The sequence below is a fragment of the Ipomoea nil genome, unplaced genomic scaffold, assembly GCF_001879475.1.
Source record: "Ipomoea nil cultivar Tokyo-kokei standard unplaced genomic scaffold, Asagao_1.1 scaffold3314, whole genome shotgun sequence".
Taxonomy (NCBI): domain Eukaryota; kingdom Viridiplantae; phylum Streptophyta; class Magnoliopsida; order Solanales; family Convolvulaceae; genus Ipomoea; species Ipomoea nil.
This window is the reverse complement of record NW_017619742.1, coordinates 2257066-2270825: the sequence shown is the minus strand read 5'-3', so window position 1 is coordinate 2270825 and position 13760 is coordinate 2257066. Positions and strand designations below refer to the sequence as shown.

At 40.0% G+C, this 13760-nt stretch overlaps 1 long non-coding RNA gene across 1 annotated transcript; it reads left to right on the top strand.

Annotated features, from left to right (window-relative positions):
* The first annotated feature begins 776 nt into the window (after positions 1-776).
* On the top strand, positions 777-3578 carry LOC109169492. The gene is made up of 4 exons (XR_002052226.1): positions 777-868; positions 1973-2077; positions 2503-2653; positions 3294-3578. It is a non-coding gene; the product is annotated as an uncharacterized LOC109169492 (long non-coding RNA).
* The last annotated feature ends 10182 nt before the right edge of the window (positions 3579-13760 follow it).

Below are 13760 nucleotides of genomic sequence, written 5' to 3'. Positions count from 1 at the left end.
TCATGCATTCTTCCAATCTTAATTTTCTTCACGAAAATTCTTCTGGGATATTTCTTTGAGTAGCATTGACGTGAATATTGTATCATTCATCTTCTTCTTCAATTTGTCATTTTCTCCAGACAAATTCTTGATTTTCGGCTTGATATCTTCTTATACTATTTTCACTACAAGAAAAACCATTTTTAGTGACAAAAAATTAGTGACGGGTAGAAAAACCCCTCACTAAATATATTATTTGCATAGTTTTTGTGAGGGTTAACAATTACTCTAGCTAAAGGTTTATCATTTAGTGACGGAATTTTATGTTTATACTTATTTTAAAAATATACTCTCACTATTGGTACAAAATATGTTGTTACTCTCACTATTGATGTTGAAAAATTATTTCATTCAAATTTAATTCCCACCAAAATTTTATTGTTGGCGCCCTCTTATAAATAAAATTTTACAGCCACACGTCTTTCATCTTTTCTCTTTCCACCTCCCGTGCATCTCAGTATCTCACCCGCTCTCACTATCTCCCCATCTCTCTTTCTGTTCACTATCTATTTCCCTTCTCTTCACCATAAATTACTTGTGGGTTTTTCTCAGGTATCATTATTGACTAACCATAAGGTAATTTCTTAGATTTAGTGTTTTTTTTTTTTTTTATTATTATTTTTTTTGCAGTATTTCTCCAGTAACTTCATAATCTTCCCGTTGTTCAGACAAAAAATCGCCGCTCGTACACTTCCCGCCGCACCAAATCCATCACGACAGCCACCTCTTCCCGCCGTTCCTTGACCAACTCCGACAGCCTACAGCAGCAGTGCACGCATGGGTCTTCGCCATCACAGTCGCTTGCCATAGCCATTTCTTTTGAGCTAAGGTTCGTTCTATTACTCAAATCTTAAACCCTAATCCCTAAATTCCTAATTCCATTTGTCCCTAAATCATAATTTCATTAAGCCCATTATAGCCCTAAATCCCTATGTTTCTCTTTTATTGTAATTTTATTAGTGAATTTGCTATATTTGAAACTTGTAAATTAGTGCATTGTGTTGTTTTGACCAAAAAATTGGTTGAGGTCTTTCCTTGTTCTGTAAATATTTGAATTTGGCAAAGTTGATAACTTTACCTTGCAGATTAAGTTGTGAATTTTAATTGAATTCATTTTGTAGATATTAAATCCGTTGTGTTATGCTGATGTACTGCATAAAGTTTAATAAGAAGAAACCTAATAGGAAGCATCTGGACTTATATAGTTATGGGCAGCATGTAGTTTTGTCTAAATCTGGTTTATTGCATAATTTGAGCTATTATATATGCATAAATGTCCACTTGGTTTAATTTGGTTAGTTTGAAAAGCTTTAAAGCTGGGAATTGGGATGCATAGTTGCATACTGGTTTTGCTAAATGTAATGTCTTATGAGGTATGAAGAGTTTAATATTCTAATTATTTGATTAATCATGTCTCATACTGGTTTTGCTAAATGTAATTAGATTAAAAGTTTGTTAGTTTTTTGAAAGAAAGAAAACTATTTTTCACATGTATACTAGTTTTCTTATACAGAGAATTGTATTTTTTTCACATGTATACTAGTTTTCTTATACAGAGAATTGTATTGTTTGACTGAGTGGGTAGTGGTGACATCATAGAGAAGCCCAGTAGGAAAGGGACGAGGGAAGGTTTGCTATAGAGTGACTGGTGGGAGATGGTAGCTTGGGATGTTGATTAAGCTACAGATTCATAGGGGTAAAGTGTTAGGGAAGAATCCTTTGGCTCTTAATTCCTGCCAGGTTCATATTTTTGTAATTATGGAAATTTGTTGGTAGCATCTATGTTGATGTGGCTGGATTAGTTGTTGATATGGAATGGGCTGTAAAATTTGTAAATATTTGACACTCCTATGTATTACATTACCACTCTTATAATAATCTAAATAATATCATCTGCAATTCATTTCTTTCTTTTTTTTTTTTTATTTCTTAGAACTCAACTATGTCAAATTTCTCTGTTGGCTCCAACAAGTCTGCAAATCTTTTAATAAAGGACCAAACAGTTAGTGGGATCTTGTGTACAATAAGACTTACACAGGTATGGCTTTTAAAATTTCAATTCTTTAGTTCTCTCCTTATGTACCCTTGATGCTTAGCAATAGTGCATTTTAACATTTGTGCTGTTTCATGGACTTGACTAATGCCTGAAGGCACTTCTCTTGTATTCGCAATATTAAAGAATTGTTGGTTTAGGGATTATGAGGGTAGTGTGCTTTTTTGGTAGATCAACTACTATTCTGTATAAAAACCACTTTCAGACATTCAGTTTATAGGCTGGCATTTGGCCTTAGTCTCCCATCTCATGTTGATACCATTGTTTCACATTCTTGTAAGTAAAATGTATAGGGACACAATGAGATTATCTTTGGTTTGCTGGGAAGCGATGCTTATGTATCCTTTAGCTTTCTTCCTAATGAAAGTGATATATTCTATACACAATTTTACTTGGGTATCTGTGAACAGGTAGAAGAAAGAGAGTGGACCATAGATTCGACCCAAGCATCCACATCAGGGATGTCTTTCAGTGTGCAGTATTCAAAGAAGACATCCAGGGAAAGATGATTGATAGACGGGATATAGATTCTTCATTTGATAACTTTCCATATTACTTAAGGTAACAACTCTTCAGAACATAATCTTAGCATTTAATCATCTTGTTTGTTGTAATTTTCGTTACTTTGATCTTTTAGGTTTAATTTGATTCGCTATGGTTTACTCAAGTTGCTAGATTTGATTTTAATGTTCTCAATTGCTGTCATTATGATTTGTGGAATTATTAAAGCTAACTTCGGTGTGGGAATTTTGTGCCTAATTGGCTTAATTGTTGACATTGGAAGAATTTTAAGTTTGCAGGTTTAGTTTTATAATTTTGTTCTGTTTGATGAGTTAATAACTATTGAAATGGCTTTTGTTGCAATAAGAGAATGTTTTTGTTCCTCATGTGTTTGTGAAAATATCTCAATGAATATGTGTTTGTTCTCACGAGCTATGTATCCTGTCAATGATGTAAGTTCACTTCACTTTTGCATTTAAAGTTTGCTGATTTTTTCTTGAGTTAAGGTTTTATAAATGTCTTTTAGCTTGAGTTGTGAGTTTTATTTGGGAATATATAACTTGAGTTGCACACTAGTATTTCTTGGCCCTTCATCTATCTGGTTGGGTTGGTTGAATTGTGAGTTAAATGTGCATGCATGATCTTTAATTGCATATTCAATTATACTGAGTATATTGTCCTTGATTATTTTTATTTACAGGTGGCAAAGCTATTGATGAAAAAGGGCATACCAAACACCACATAGAAAGTAATTTTTTTTTTTTTTTGTATGAAGTAGACTAGACATTTTTGCTTTGGGGCTGCTTTTGTCTAAACTAAACATGTTTATCTGTACCATCTCATTTTTCAAAATAGCCAATAGATACATTACTATGGCTATTTGTTATAATTAGTTTCTTTACCTTTAGTCTTTACAAAGTTGTATGAAACATTTCATTTTGGTAGTGATGATGAAGTCTTTTAATATATTGATTGAGTTTACTTTGGCCAACACAATATCTATAATTACAACATAACATAATAACGATTAGTGGGAGTTATAAAAATTAATATTTAATGAGAAGTAACAATATATACAAAATTAGAAAAATAATATTTAACACTAAATTATAATTTTTAGTGACGGGAAAAATCTAATATAATGACGGGATTTTTCATCATTACAATAATATAAAGAGAGGAAATTATGTTAGTGAGTAGTTGTATTAGTGACGGGATTCTTTGTCACAAAAAGAACGTTTTAGTGACGGTAAATATACTATCACTATATGTTTACTAATGATGGTATCATATCCCGTCACTATTTGTTTTTAACTTCGGAAGAAATAATGACGGGTCGTGACGGTAAATTTCCCGTCATTAAAAGTCTTTTATGATGGTTTTTGAGTTTTTAGTGACGGTTTTACCTCTCACTAATGAGCAATTTTCTTGTAGTGTTTCATGCATCTTCCTCTGTTTTTCTCTTTTCCAATTTAAATAATTTCCTGATCATGGTCTAAGACTCTACTAGACCTAAGAAATAAAATTGGGGGATCTACAAATACATATTTGGCATATCAAAACCATTACACTTTATTCCTAACACAAAATGTAAAAGGAATAGATAATGTCACCCAATGAAGAACATTTCCCCTTTTTCATGACATGTAGCATCCTATTCACTTTACACCATCATATCCAAGCTACACAAAAGTGGTTAGTGGCATATGTGCATGATATTAAATCAAAAAGTGCAATGGAGTAGTCAAGCTACTCCCTAACTATCTACACTCTTTTCTTACTTTTACTTTTTTGGATTTTTATAGGTCTTGGGATGCCTCCCAAGAGCGCCACGTTTAACGTCTTTAGCCCAATGTGAATGACACGATAACAATACAATGGCTAAAGAAAAACATCAAACATGAAATTACTAAAAAGAAAATGACACCTAAAAGAAAGTGGAGTTCAATTAGGCTTCTCATGCTAACCCTCACATTGTTTAGGGAATTTTTTATTTTTTTTAAAAAAAAATTGCAAGAAACTAAAAAGTGCATGCAAAGTAAAATGCGTGAAAGTAAATTGCGCGAAAGTAAATGAGTGTTCAATCACAAAGTTTGGTAACCAAGGGACTCAATGTTTTTCTTTCATGTGTTTTTTTTTCTTTTCTTCTTTCTTTCTTCTTCTTGTTGGGGTGTGGCTCAAGACATATCGTCACCGAAGGATGGAGGGTGGAAGTACCGGGAAAACTGAGCTTGAAGATCCTCAATGGCTCGCCCATGCCTATTGATGGCTTGCCCTTGCATCTCTATGGTTTGACCTTGCCTCTCAAGTGTCTCTCCATGCCTCGCAAGTGCTAGGCCATGCCACTCGAGTTGCTCTCCATGGGCCCTTAGAATGGCCATTTGCTCTTGATGAGAGTGGTATTGGAGAGTTCTCATGGATGGCCAATTGTTGACTAGGGGCACGTCGGATGGAACCTCGGGCATGGGTGGCGGTGGAGTATGTGGTGAAGGTGGTGGTGGAACTTCGTCTTCTTCCTCCTCTAGGGCGGTTTCTCCCAATCGGACCATCTTAGCTTGCTTGAAGTTGTCAATGGTCAACGGAGTCAGGCTAGAAATCCTTCTTTCCTTTCTTAGTTTGGACTCCAAACCCATACCTTGGATCAATCGAGTGAGCAATGGACCAATGAAGATGTTTGGGGAGCTAGTATGGCTTTGGGTAGCCATCCACGTCTTGCATTTTACCCCCATGTTGATTTCCTTGCACTTTTGCATACTCTACAGGTGAAATAGATCCGAACGATACACCTTGTGCAAGTTGGTCCTCCTCCCTGTGAAAGTGACCGCCAAAGTATGCCTTACGACCTTCATCTCTTTCAATTCAATGGCCTTGGTGTTGGTGTTGCTTGAGTTGAAGCTTGTCCCATCGGATATGTCTATAACACCCCCGATTATCAACAACTTTTAAAACCAATCAAAGCTAAAGGAAGAGATAAAGTCTACTCATTAAGATTAAATTAAAGCGGAAGCTAATAAACAAGTACGGGAGATGTTATGCCACACCTACACATCTATAGGTGCACAGGCTAAGTCTAAACAAAACGTCATAGTCATACTATTAAAAATCCACGGCTCATAGGCCACAAGTCTAACTAAAACAAGTCACAAGGAGCTACACTAACTAACGATCTGCTAGTGCGCTCTCCAATATGCCACTCAAAACCTGTAAAGCAACATAAAGATAGGGGATGACACCCGGTAAGCGAACATTACTGGTAACCCATCAATACGCGTTAAATAGCATATATAAATAGTATAAGTCAAAACCATTTTCGAAATGGAATACAGTATATATCATTTCAAAAGCCATAGAGAGAAGTCAACTTCAAAGACTTATTCACACTCTCAAAGGAAAAGGGAAATCAACATCCCTACGACAGCAACAAGACAAGAATACCAACAGTAAACAATACAAATCGAGATGTATTCTACTTATCACAAAGTAGAATACATCAAGACATGCTCAATAGCAAAGACTACACATTCACATATTGGCAACTACATGTCATAGTTCCAACCTTATGCCCTGTTCCAACCTTATGGCTACCCCCGCCCTTATTTCAGTTCCAACCATTACCTCCTAGTGCCATCCTGTACTTCTTGAGTCCAACCTTTTGCCTCCGAGGACCGTCGTCCCCACCGCCGACACTCCTATTCACCACTGATCTCTTAGTACACGAGGGTACCATTCAATATCATATCACAAAACCGCCAATCTCATGAGCAAAGCTCAAATAACAAACCACCAATCTCAATCATGGCCACACGATGACCTCATCAGTACCAAGAAGACTAAGGTTCCACAATGACCTTAATCAAGCATCAATCAAAGGGTAAAACGATTACATACGTTCACATCATAGGAATCAATCAATGGATCACAACAAAGATATGAAACCATACTCAACAAAGAATGATTACAATCCGACACCAAACGATGGTCAACACAAGTTGCCAATCTCAATAGGAAAGAACAAACCGCACACACTAGCATTTCAACATCAAACTAGCATGCTTATCAAATGGGTAAACCAAAAGTAGTTCCTAAGAACATACAAGACTCACAATAGTCCAACGAATCACAAAGTCGGACCCTTAGCACGATTCAAGACACCAAATCCTACATGGGTTCTTAGCATACCGTTCTAGACATACGAAACATCAAGAAGACTCACAAATAGCCCAATACAACAATATCGGGAGGTCAAAACATCAATACCGAGTCAAAAGAATCACGGGGAACAAATCCCCGCGACATCCCATACATGTTCCCCGCGGGTGGGGCCACGGGTGGACAACCACCCGTGGTTCCGCCCGCGGGTACAGAACCCACGAGGCATTGTTCCCTGCGGGTGGGGCGGCGGGTGGTGCCCTGCCCGCCGTTCCGCCCGCGGGTACACCTTGTACTCCAAAATAATCCCTTCGGGGATTTTCATCAACAAGTCCAAATTCAAGTCCAAAACACCCAAAATCTCACACAGTACAACAATATGACTTGAACCCAAGAAATATCCAAGCAATGACATACAAGAACCCTATTAACAAGCTCTAAACATGCATTACCACAAGACAATGAATCAAATCTCACATTTCAACACAAGAATCACAAGTAGAAGCCAAGAAATCATCATATAAGTAAGAAAATAGGTTTTGTAAAGCATGGGTTACCTTTGTAGCCTAACACTTCACTTTCTCACCCTTAGAAAGCTTCTCCTAAAGCTCTTCTCCCACACCAACTTCATAAACAAACCAAAAGACAACAAAGATTCTATTTTTAGAAAAAGACAACTAAAAGGATGCTAAAACACCAAGAGATCAAGGATCTTACCCCCCCCCCCCCCCCCTATGCTCAAGATTAGGAAAGTAGGAATCTTGGAAGACAACTTGCAAGATTTAGGATGCCCAAATTTTGGCTTGGAGAAGAAGCTACCAAATTCTTAGAGATAAGGTAGAGATTTTGTGTTTAGAGTGTTGGTGGATGAAATGAAGAGATGTTGCTAGGTTAGCTTGAAGCACAAACTTTAGGTAGAAAGACACCTTTGCCCTTACTAAAGTTAGAAGAATAAGGAAACAAGGGAACAACCCAACAAGCATAAGGTACAACCCTTTGACCTTGGTTGACTAGTCAAATTCTAGTCCTCCGACTATTGAATTTTCAGGACTTTTTGGAATAAATTAACAGGGGAGCTAGGATTAATTCTCTAATTAATCCTTGATTAGAGTTTGGATTTACGGGGTGTCACATCCTCTCCCCCTAACAAGAAGCTTCGTTCCCGAAGCTTGGGTACGACGAGTTCAAACAAAACGAGTAACATGAATCAATAATGTGACAAATTGTAACACCCCAGATTTTCAAGACTATTAAAACTTATATAGTAAAGGTAGAATCTCATTAAATCCCCAAAATACGATACAAAGAGTACGGGGTGCTATGCCACACCTGAGCTGGAGAACTCAGGTGCACAGGCTAACTAACTAATATCCTTAATAAAGAGAATGCATAACATGGCACGCAGGCCGAAAGGAAAACTATCTACTTCTACACTCCAGGGTTCTAGCGCGCTCCAGTGTCTACTCTTCTGTGCCTGAAAGCCAAATATAACTATTCAGCGAGAGATGCTGGTAACCCACTCCAACACGTTGAAATACAATACATATTGATATATACATAGATATACGGAAAAACCATTTCGAAGCATGAAGATATATTCTGAGAGACTCTAGCTTTCAAATCAGGGAATAGACTCGACCGATAGGGGTAACCACAACTAACAGACGTAACCAAGCGTAGACAATTCACAAGCATACGATAGATAAGCACAGCCAATAATCATAAGCAAGCATATACAGTTTACTAGCATGTATCCTATGGTCACGTTTTCATAATAGTCATAACATCAATCCTCCTGATCTCGTCACGTAGCACACTTTGTTGGCGCCACCGGACCAATCGCATGCGCATACATGAGGGTCAGCGCATATAGCTCTGACACGGCCCCGCAGCACCCTGCCCCGTATCGCAACACGGAGGGGTCGATCGCAACCGACCGATGAACCGCAGCTCATCATAGTTTGATCGCAACCAAACAGTGGACCGCAGCTCAAGAGTATGCCATCTGACCGCAGCCAGGAAAATGAACCGCAGCTCATGTAGAACGTTTGATCGCAACCAAACGGTGGACTGCAGCCCTATATAATATTTATATACCTGACCGATCGCAACCGGCCTGGTTAACAGTCAGTATGGTTCTCAAACCATCCAACTGCCCGTATAACCAATTTGATCGCAACCAAATTGGGGTAAGATGCACACATAACACATAGCAAGTACATGCAGCTCACATTAGCACATTGGGAAGGGGGAAGAAATCGTATAATGAAACCTATGCGTGGTCATCCACATACTAAGAATAATCCTAAAGGGGTTCATACTTCTCATACCTAAGCCAACGGGATACCGATTCACTAGCATGCAATGTATATAAGACTTATTCAACCTACGAATGGTACCCGAACATCAAACTAGACATAGGCACGATGGACGGAGTCCGTTGGGACGCCACGGGGGTCGGGGGAACATCAAACGGGGAAGCCGGAAACCCGAGGTAGGGTATTTTCCAGCGGGTAGCCGGTGGGTGAGGGTTCACCCGCCGGTTACCCACCGGTGGCGTGACTCCGGGCAGCGGGTGCCCAGCGGGCAGCTGCCCGCCCGCTGCCGGCGTTGCCCAAATAGGCTGCGGGTAGGTGGCGGGTCCCCTACCCCCACCTACCCCCCACTGACTCTTTTTCACCAAAAACGCCCCGGGAACCTTTGTGGAACCCGAAACCATACTTAGACACTTTCAAACGCAATTGATAACACACGTAGACAATTAACGGATCAAAATCAAGAAACATACGACACCAATCCTATCATGCTTTTCTAAACATAATTAACACCCAAACGTTTGAATTCCCTCCCAATACACCAAGAATAATACCACACGAATTTCACGATACAACCTAGGGTTCTAATCACTTTTAAATTAACAAGAACACAATTCATCCTTTAATGTCAAGATTCGGTAGGAATATCACGTAAACATCAAGAACATCATAAAATTATCAAGAACATCATATAATCATCAAGAACACCATATAATCATCAAGAACCTCTCAAGATCATCAAGATCACCCATGGAGTCACAATGCCAATTATCAAGATCAATATCACGAATCATCAATCACGCATGAATATGGGGGAAATCCTAAGAGGGGAATCATAGCTATGAAAATAGGTTTTGTTGAGACATGGGTTACCTTTTAGCCTTAATTAATTCCTTGGCTATGAAGGGTCTTTCTTTAAGCTTTCTTCTTTCTTGATTTCTCCTAGGGGAATTCTTGGAATTCTTGGTGTGGTGAGAGATTATTGTGGTGTGGATTCTAGGTGCCTTCTAAGTTCCCTATTTATATATCTAAGAGTCTTACTTAGGGTCTATTCCTTCTAGGACCAGGGGTTGGGTTTAGAGATGGGGGCCCATGGACTATGGTGGGTCTTTTCCTAATTAATTACTGTAATTTAATTCTTTCTTTTTGGGTAATTGGTTACATGATTAATTGGTTTTAGGTATCATAACACGGGGTGTTACACAAATGGAAACAAGAATACCTTTTGACCAAAACTTCAAGAATCCAAAAGATGTAAAATTGTTAAGAAGTTAAGACATTGCAAGATTTTAAGAGATCACAAAAGGAATTCCTTGAGCAAAACAAACACTGAAGCGAAGACAACAACCAAAAGCCTACTCCTAATCCTAGAACTATTCAACAAGGTAACACGAGGTACCTGAGGTGAACAACTCCGGGTAACGCTCTCTCATAACCGATTCCAACTCTCAGGTTGCTTCTTCTACACCGTGATGAGACCACCAAACTTTTACCATCTTTACAGACTTCCGGCGAGTCTCCCTGGTTTTGAAATCCTAAATCCGAAGCGGTCTTTCTTCGTAAGACATGGTACCATCCAGCGGGACCACTTCCGGTGGTATTACATGCGTCGGATCATGCACATACTTCTTCAGTTGGGACACATGAAAGACGTTGTGCACCCAATCCAATTCCATAGGTAGCGCTAGGAGATAAGCCAAACTTCCTATCCTTTCAAGAATCTCGTAAGGCCCAATGAACCGAGGGCTTAGCTTGCCTTTTTTCCCGAATCTCATAACTCCCCGGATGGGAGAAACCTTCAGCCACACCTTGTCCCCAACCGCGAACTCCACCTATTTCCTTCCTAAATCGGCATATGACTTCTAGCGATCCTGTGCCATTTTCATCCTCCCTTGAATGTGCTTGATTTTCTCCACTGGGGTTCTAACATCACCGGGTTGACCAATTTTTCCCAACACAACGGGCTACGACACTTCTGAATGGTAGCTGTTATTATAAGAAAATTCTATTAGATCCAGGTGTTCTTCCCACGACCCTTGAAAATCCAACATACACGCCCTTGGCATGTCTTCAATTGTCTGAATGGTCCTTTCGGTTTGTCCGTTCGTGGCAGGATGAAAAGCGGTACTAAGGTTCAATTTTGTATCCATGGCCGCTTGCAAAGACTTCCAAAACTGGGATAGGAACCTCGGGTCTCGGTCGGAGACAATATCACCGGGCACACCATGGTACTTCACTACTTGGTTTACATAAGCTCAGGCTAACTGAATCATCGTCCACCTTTCCTTCATTGCAATGAGCCGAGCCATTTTGGTTAACCGATCCACCACTACCCAAATCTTGTCCTTGCCGGTGCGGGTCACTGGTAGACCTCCCACAAAATCCATGGAGATAGAATCCCACTTCCCTTGCGGTACTTCCAACGGCTGCACCAAACCTTTGGTTCTACAACGCTCCGCCTTGACCTTTTTGACAGTTTAAACATCGCCTCATGAACTCCGCTATTTCCTTCTTCATTTTGGGCCACTAAAAGAGATTTTTCATGTCTTTGTAAAACTTTTCACCCCCGGGGTGTATCGAATAGGGTGTGTTATGACCCTCCTCAAGAATCTGGGACTTCAACTGGTCGCACGACGCGGGTGTACATAAACGACCCTTGTATCTCAACCCTCCGTTAGTAGATAACTCAAAAGATCCTCCCTTTCCTTTAACCAGTTCACTCCTTGTCTTCATCAAGCCAGTGTCTATCAACTGTTCTTCCTTAATCTCTTCCAAGAGAGTAGGCACAATCCTCAGGTTGAATAGACGGATTTCCGCCTCCACTTCGCCTTGCTCCACTACTTCCAAGTTCATTCTTTGAAGCTCTTTATAAAGCTAGTCAGCCACCACCCAAATTGAACTGACAGCGTGCTTAGATTTCCTGCTTAGAGCATCAGCCACAACGTTTGCTTTCCCATCATGATACTGAATGTCCAGCTCATAATCCTTGAATAGCTCCAGCCAACGTCTTTGACGCATGTTTAGGTCCTTTTACGTGAAAATTTACTTGAGGCTTTTGTGGTCTGTGAAGATTTTACATCGTACTCCGTATAAGTAGTGTCTCCAGATTTTCAAAGCAAAGACTACAGCTTCCAACTCTAGATAGTGAGTTGGGTAATTCTCTTCATGCACCTTGAGTTGTCTAGAAGCATAGGCAATCACCTTTCCATTCTGCATCAAAACACAACCTAAACCTTTCTTGGACGCATCGCTGTACACTTCAAATCCCTCTGTCCTAGATGGCAAGATTAACACGAGTGTGGTAATAAGCCTATCCTTCAATCCCTGGAATGCTGTCTCACAATCTTGGTCGCAATGAAAAGCCACATCCTTCTTTAACAACTTGGTTAGAGGTTGGGCCACCTTAGCAAAATCCAACACGAATCTGCGGTAATATCCGGCTAACCCAAGGAAACTCCTCACTTCTGCTACTGTCGTCGGCACAGCCCAATCTTTCACCGCCCGAATTTTGTCCGGATCCACTGAAATACCTTTGCTGTCGATCACGTGCCTCAAGAACGCTACTGTAACACCCCAGATTTTCAAGATATTTAAAACTTATAAAATAAAGGTGAAATCTCATTAAATCCCAAACAGAGTACGAGTGTACGGGGTGCTATGCCACACCTGAGCTAGAGAACTCAGGTGCACAGGCTAACTAACTAATGTCTCAATGATATGAATGCATAAACATGGCACGCAGGCCGAAAGGGAAACTAACTACTTCTATGTTCCAAGCTCTAGCGCACTCCAGTGACTTAATCTTCTGTGCCTGAAAGCCAAATATATCTGTTCAGCGAGAGATGCTGGTAACCCACTCCAACGCGTTGAAATACAATACGTATAGAGATATATATAGATATATGAAAACCATTTTAAAGCATGAAGATATATCCTATGAAACTCTAGCTTTTAAAACCGGGAATGACTCGACAGATAAGGCTAGACACAAGCAACAGTTATAACAGGCGTATACAATCCACAACAGGCAAGACAGATAAAGCTGAGCATAATTAATAATCATAACCCAACATAAACGATCCCCAGCATAAATCCTTTAGTCACATCCCCAATATACTCATAAACACAACTCCTCCATATCTCATCACATAGCATACTTTGTTGGCCCCATAGGACCAATCGCATGCCCATACATGAGGGTCAGCGCATATAGCTCTGACACGGCCCCGTAGCACCCTGCCCCGTCTCACATTACGGAGGAGCCGATCGCAACCGACTGATGGACCTTTGTCCTACATAATATTTATATACCTGACCGGTCTTTACCAGCCTGGTTAACAGTTGGGATGGTTCTCAGCCCATTCAACTGCCCGTATAGTGGACCTTTGTCCTATATAATATTTATATACCTGACCGGTCTCTACCAGCCTGGTTAACAGCCGGTATGGTTCTCAGCCCATCCGACTGCCCGTATAATGGAACTTAGTCCTATATAATATTTATATACCTGACCGGTCTCTACCAGCCTGGTTAACAGCCGGTATGATTCTCAGCCCACCCGACTGCACGTATAGCCCGATTGATCTTAACCAACTCGGGGTTACATGCACACATAACACATAGCAAGTACATGCAACCCACATTAACACATTGGGAAGGGGGAGAAAACGTATAACAAAACCTATGCGTGATCCTTCACATAC